Source organism: Pelophylax lessonae, assembly GCF_965119305.1.
Source record: "Pelophylax lessonae genome assembly, chromosome: 8".
NCBI lineage: Eukaryota > Metazoa > Chordata > Amphibia > Anura > Ranidae > Pelophylax > Pelophylax lessonae.
Window position 1 is genome coordinate 211270378 of NC_138775.1, and position 6149 is coordinate 211276526.

The 6149-nt window shown below is 43.9% G+C and overlaps 1 pseudogene across 1 annotated transcript; it reads right to left on the reverse strand.

Moving 5' to 3' along the window:
• Positions 1 to 660: 660 nt before the first annotated feature.
• Positions 661 to 1633, reverse strand: LOC309561355 (olfactory receptor 2A12-like; annotated as a pseudogene). The gene has a single exon. The product of its transcript is annotated as an olfactory receptor 2A12-like (transcript).
• Positions 1634 to 6149: the final 4516 nt, after the last annotated feature.

Here is a 6149-nt window from a genome sequence, read left to right on the forward strand (position 1 = left end):
ACATGAACATCAGCACCTAATGGTTGGAGGAGGAGAAGACTAGTCTAGGATGCTGACATAGGATGTACAAAATATCGGCCCATATCGGCCGATAACCGATATGCGATGGCCAAAATATCGATATCGGCAGTGAAAAATATTGGTCGATCTCTAATACAAATAAATGATTAGTTGATTGAAAAAATGTAGAATAACTGGAATGAAACAAAGACATGTTACATAAAATGAAAAACATTAAAAACATTAGTATCGAAAGCATAAACTGGAATGAGTCCAAAAAAGTGCCAAACGCACCATGGGAGTGTGTTCAAAGATGAAGTGAAGTTTGTGTTCAGCAGTGCCTGTGCTGGTACCAACGGCTCTTGTGTCACCCTCCAGCCCACACCATCATTTGGATATCTTCCCCATGAGGATGATCTGCTTGTTCCTACTTGTGCCATTTTGAATGTCAGTGTGCGATTAATAAATTTGTCATGAATTTGTCACTTCCTTTCACTGACTTGGCGCCCTTTGTCTTTTGTTGCATACCTGATCATGGAAGGGTAAGTATGACTACGAGCACCTGACAAGTTTACATTTTACAAAGGACATTACTGAAATTTTTTAAACAACTGAAAATGGCACAGAAATACAAAAATGTAACATTTTACATTAATGTATTCAGAATGATGCCTGGATTAACTTTAAGTGATAATAGGACCTCATAAGTGCCTCCATGAGATCTTTATTCCTCAGGCTGTAGATCAGAGGATTCAGCAATGGGTTAATGAGGGCAGATATGACTGTAGACACTTTGTTTAAAATGTACATATTGCTGGAAGTGGGAACCAAGTAAATAAAGATTAAGGAGCCATAAAAGATAAAGACTACGATGAGGTGTGAGGTGCAGGTGGAGAATGCTTTCCGCTTTCCAGTCTTGCTATGGATTCTAAGGATGGTACTGAAAATATAGACATAAGGAAGAAAGGTCATAAGAACGACTACTAATCCAACACCAATACTTGCTATGAATATGACCACCATGTTTATAAAGGTGTCAGTACATGTAACTTGAAATAAGTGTGGAAGGTCGCACAAGAAGTTGTGGATGGAGGTCGGACCACAGAAGGACAACCTGAGCAAAAATAATGTATGAACCAAAGAGAGAGCACATCCTGCAACCCAGACCTGAGAGGCCATGTGAGTACAGACCCTCCAAGACATAATTTGTTTGTAATGTAAGGGGTGGCAGATGGCAATGTAGCGGTCGTAGGACATAGCCGAGAGCAAGAAAAGTTCTGAGTGAGCAAAGGAGAGGTAGAAAAAAACTTGGGCTATACAGGCAGGAATGGATATTGATAGTTTTTTTGTGATCAAATCATAGAGCATCCTTGGTGCCGTCACTGATGAATAGGACATGTCCAGAAATGCCAAGTTTGCAAGAAAAAAATACATTGGGTTGTGCAGATGGTAGTCAGTGAGGACCAAGAAAAAAATAAGAAGGTTTGTGACAAGAGTCATCAGATAGATCAGAAGGAAGAACGCAAAAAGTACATTCATGGCCAGTGGATGGTCTGATAGACCCACAGAGTAAGAGAGGAAATCTCCGTCACATTTCTCATATTATTATTTTTTTTCTCTGCTGAAATGTATCACTATAGAGGAATAAAATGATGGATCTGAGGATTAATAGGAAAACCTGTAGGGTGTACCTACACAGTACACTCAGGTTTACTTGTAGGCATTTCTAGCATCTAATGATATCTTCTTATATAAAATGTTGGCATTCCCTTAGGACCATCTTCTGTTTTGCTAGAACACAAAGCTGAAAGTCTCATTAAAAGTCTCTAAAGATTTAATTATAACACCTTGGGAGTTATTTTTCTATAATTGAGAAGTCTTTAAAATTTGAATTTAAAAATCCATTGAAAGTGTTTTTATCATTTTGTCACCTATTTTACTTATTGGTTAGTGGACCTTGGAAGCCCCCTTTTCTATAACTGAGTGCTGTGTTTTTATTTTTAATTTAGAATCCACTGAAAGTTTTTTTATCTTTTTGTCACCAATTTACTTACTGATTAGTGGACAGAGTCGATCTAAAACAATGCAAAAAAAAAAAACACTGCTTTTCTTTTAGCTTCCATCATTATTTAGTTATATTTTATAAGTGCTGTTGATTGAAAAAATGTATTGAATTACACAGTTGATAGTCAGCAAGGAAAGTAAAAATTGTCCAGGGTCAACAGCCAATAAAAAAAAAATCAATTTTTTTTTATCAGTTTAGGCCGATATGTATTCTGCTACATATTTTTGGTAAAAAAAAATTGCAGTGTATATTGATTGGTTTGTGCAAACATAGTTTCATAGTTACATAGTAGGTGAGGTTGAATAAAGACAATAGTCCATCCAGTTCAACCTGTGTAGGTGTGTGTGGCCGTAATCATCTCACATACCCCTGAATGTTCTGATCCTTGAGATGTACGTCTAAGGGTCTTTTGAAAGCCACCATACTTCCCGCAGAAACCACCTCTTGTGGTAGAGAATTCCACAATCTTGTAGCCCTAACAGTAAAGTACCCCCTGCGCTGCCTGAGGTTAAAACACTTCTCTAATCGCATTGTATGCCCTCGAGCCTCATGCAATCCTTTCGACTGAATAGCTTTTTTTCTATGCTGATATCACCATCGAGGTATTTATAAATTGCTATCATGTCCCCTCTCAGGCGTCTCTTCTCTAAATCAAGCGATTGCAGACGCTCTTCATAGTTAAGGTCCTCCAATCCCCTAATTAGTTTAGTTCCCTTCTCTGGACTCTCTCCAGCTCCAACACATCCCTCCTGAGGACTGGTGACCAGAACTGGACAGAATACTCCAGATGTGGTCGGACCAGGGTTTTATAAAGTGGAAGGATTATAGTCTTATCTCTGGAATACATCCCTTTCTTTATGCATGCTAATATTCTGCCGGCTTTGGCAGCTGCAGCTTGACATTGCATGCTATTGCTTAGTCTATCCTCTACCAAGACTCCCAGATCTTTCTCCATTTTTGATTCCCCCAAAGGTTCCCCCCTCCTAATGTGTATTGTGCTTTTATGTTTTTTGTCCCCAAGTGCAAAACCTTACACTTCTCCACATTAAACCTCATTTGCCATGTCGTTGCCCACTCTGTTATTTTGTCCAGGTCATTCTGTAAGAAATCTTCTTCATGCTGTGCAGTTATAGCCCTGCCCAATTTTGTGCCCTGCAAATTTTTTTGCCCTGCAAAAACTGATATAGAACTACTGATCCCGTCCTCAAATGTTATCGCGTCTGCAAACAATGCAATATTTTTATGGAATTTGTTTTTTTTTTTTTTTTACTAGTAATGTCGGCGAGCAGCGATTTTTAGTGGGACTGCGACATTGCATCGGACAAATCGGACATCTAACTGACACTTTTGACACTTTTTGGGGATCAGTGACACTAATACAGTGATCAGTGCTAAAGAAAATTGCACTGTCACTGTACTAATGACACTGGCAAGGAAGGGGTTAACATCAGGGGCGATGTTAAATGTGTTCCTAGGGGGTGCTTACTAACTTTGGGGGGGGGGTTACACCGATTGGGGAAAGACAGAGAACCTGGTTCCTGCTTAGCAGGAACACAAGATCTCCATCTTATCCCCTTGCAGAATGGTGATCTGCCTTGTTTACACAGATCGCCGTTCTGCCTCTCCTGCTGATGGTCATTGCGGACCCGTTGATTGACATCCCCGCTAGCCAATCACAACAGGATCGCACCAGCGACCCAGTCCCTCTGAGATTGGACACAGCGGGAGCCAAGCAGCGGGTCCAGGGGACCCGATGTTCCCCGACACCCAGCAATCGTTCGTTAGAGAGGAAGCAGAATGGCAGTCTGTCTATATAAACAAGGCAGATCACTGTTCTGTGGGAGGGGAAGATGGAGATCTTGTGTTTCTGCTAAGCAGGAACACAGATCTCTGTCTTACCCTAGTCAAAGCCCCTCCCCCACACAGTTATCAAGCACTCCCAGGGAACACATTTAACCCTTTGATCGCCCCTGATGTTAACCCTGGTCATAAATGGGGTAAACCTTCTGGGACTTAAGTGGTTAACTGAGCTGTTTTGGGGGGTCTTAAAGGAGCGGAGGAGACTAGAGGCAGAGTACAGCTCCCTGTACTTAGTAGTACAAGGAACAGAGGCGATATAAAGAACTGCTTGACCTCGATTTATCATTTGAGGTCAAATAGGGAGGTGAGCATTTAATAATTACGTGGTGGATTGCACGTTTTACTGTGGATAGAAGAGCAGCAAGATATCACAGGTAATAAGGAATTGAGTTACGCGCTGTGGATATCTTAACGGATGAAGAAGAGGAAATTAAGAGGGCGTGGTTTCCCGGCGTGAAAGATGGACGTCCTTTGAGTCTGCTCCGCCGGCCACCTTAAGACACATGCCGCATTCAGGGCTGCTTCTGCTCCTACGACCCGCCGTACCGCTCGGTGAGTGCCTGCTGAAGCCGCCGAGATGACCCGCAACAAGAAGAAGGAGACCGGTCAGCTTAACAAGCTGTCTGGCTTCTTCATCTCTCAGGCACATGGGCTATACCAAAATGGCGGCGGCGGACCGGGACCCGCTCGGAGCGACAAGCAGGGAGGCGGACCAATTGATAAACTCCCTCCACTGAAACCGCTACACCCGCAACACAGGGTGATAGGGAACCCGGACAGCGGTCCTTCCTCGTGATCACCCCCCCCCCCTCTATCACCGACCTCCAGGAGCCCAGCCAAAAGCAGGCAGAGGAGGGAATCGCCCCCTGGAGTAAACGAAGGTTCAGGTATGGACACTACTATCCCCCCTTCTGTTTTGGCACTGCAGCTACCCTCAGTTACAGCCCAGCCTGATCAGCAATCCACTGGGGGAAACCCCATATCAGAATCAGCAATGAGAGCCATGCTGCTCTCCTTGCAGTCTTCCATGCAGGCTGACATGAGACAACAGACACAACAAATTACTGCAGAGATTTCTGCCTTGGGGTCAAGAATTGGCTCAGTAGAACAGTCTGTGCATACTCATGCTGAAACCATCAACTCTGTTATAGACCGCTTGAATACTCAAACAGAAGAAATTTCCTGGTTGAAGAATAAAGTGGCGGATCTGGAGGATCGCTCCAGACGCAACAACATAAAGCTGCGAGGCATATCTGAAGCGATCTCCTCTGAGCAATTGCTGCAGCATGTTACCTCTCTATTCAAAATGCTGGTTCCTACTCTGCATGAATCGGAACTTCTTATTGACCGGATCCACAGGCTGCCCAAACCAGCGTTCCTGGAGGGCAATGTTCCACGGGATGTTCTGTTTAGAGTCCACTTTTTCACTGCTAAGGACAAAATAATGCTTGCATCCAGACAGAGTGGACAGTTACCTGAACCTTATTGCAATGTGCAATTGCTGCCCGATCTATCCAAGCACACGCTGATGGCCAGACGCAACCTCTCTACCATAACCAAGGCTCTGCGTAACCACCAAATCCAGCATAAGTGGCGGTACCCAGCAACTCTTCTGGTGACACATGGAGGCTCCACGGCAGTGATCAAATCCTTTGCATCACTATGCTCAGGAAATAGAACATCCTCCCTGCTGATCAAGCCTCCGCTCCAGTCTCATCACCTCTGCGCCCACTGGACAGTGAATGGCATGTAACGTCCCGAAAAGGGTCTTCCAGGCCTTCCTTAACTCAGGCTAGCCCTAACCACTGCTGAGGATCTACGATGTGTCTACGGCCCTTGAAAGATGTTCTCTCTTATGGCCCTCCTCTGGTTTCTTTTGCGAGCTTCTCGCTCTCGAGCTGCTGAGACGGCTCTTTTTTTATGCTCTTCTCTGGTTCCTTTTTTTTTTTTTTCCTTTTACTGGTTTCTCAACACCTTAGCTGCTGCAACTACCTTGCCCACGTGTACCATCTGCTCTACCTTGAACATTGTCTTACCTGAAACATGACCATCAAACTATTGACTATTAACGCCAATGGTCTGAACCATCCAGCTAAGAGGCGCTCTTTGTGGAAAGAGGCATTACTTCATAGAGCTGATGTGCTGGCGGTTCAGGAGACCCACTTTCAGGCCGATAACGTACCTCACCATGGTCACAAGAACTATCCACAGGTCCTCTTAGCAT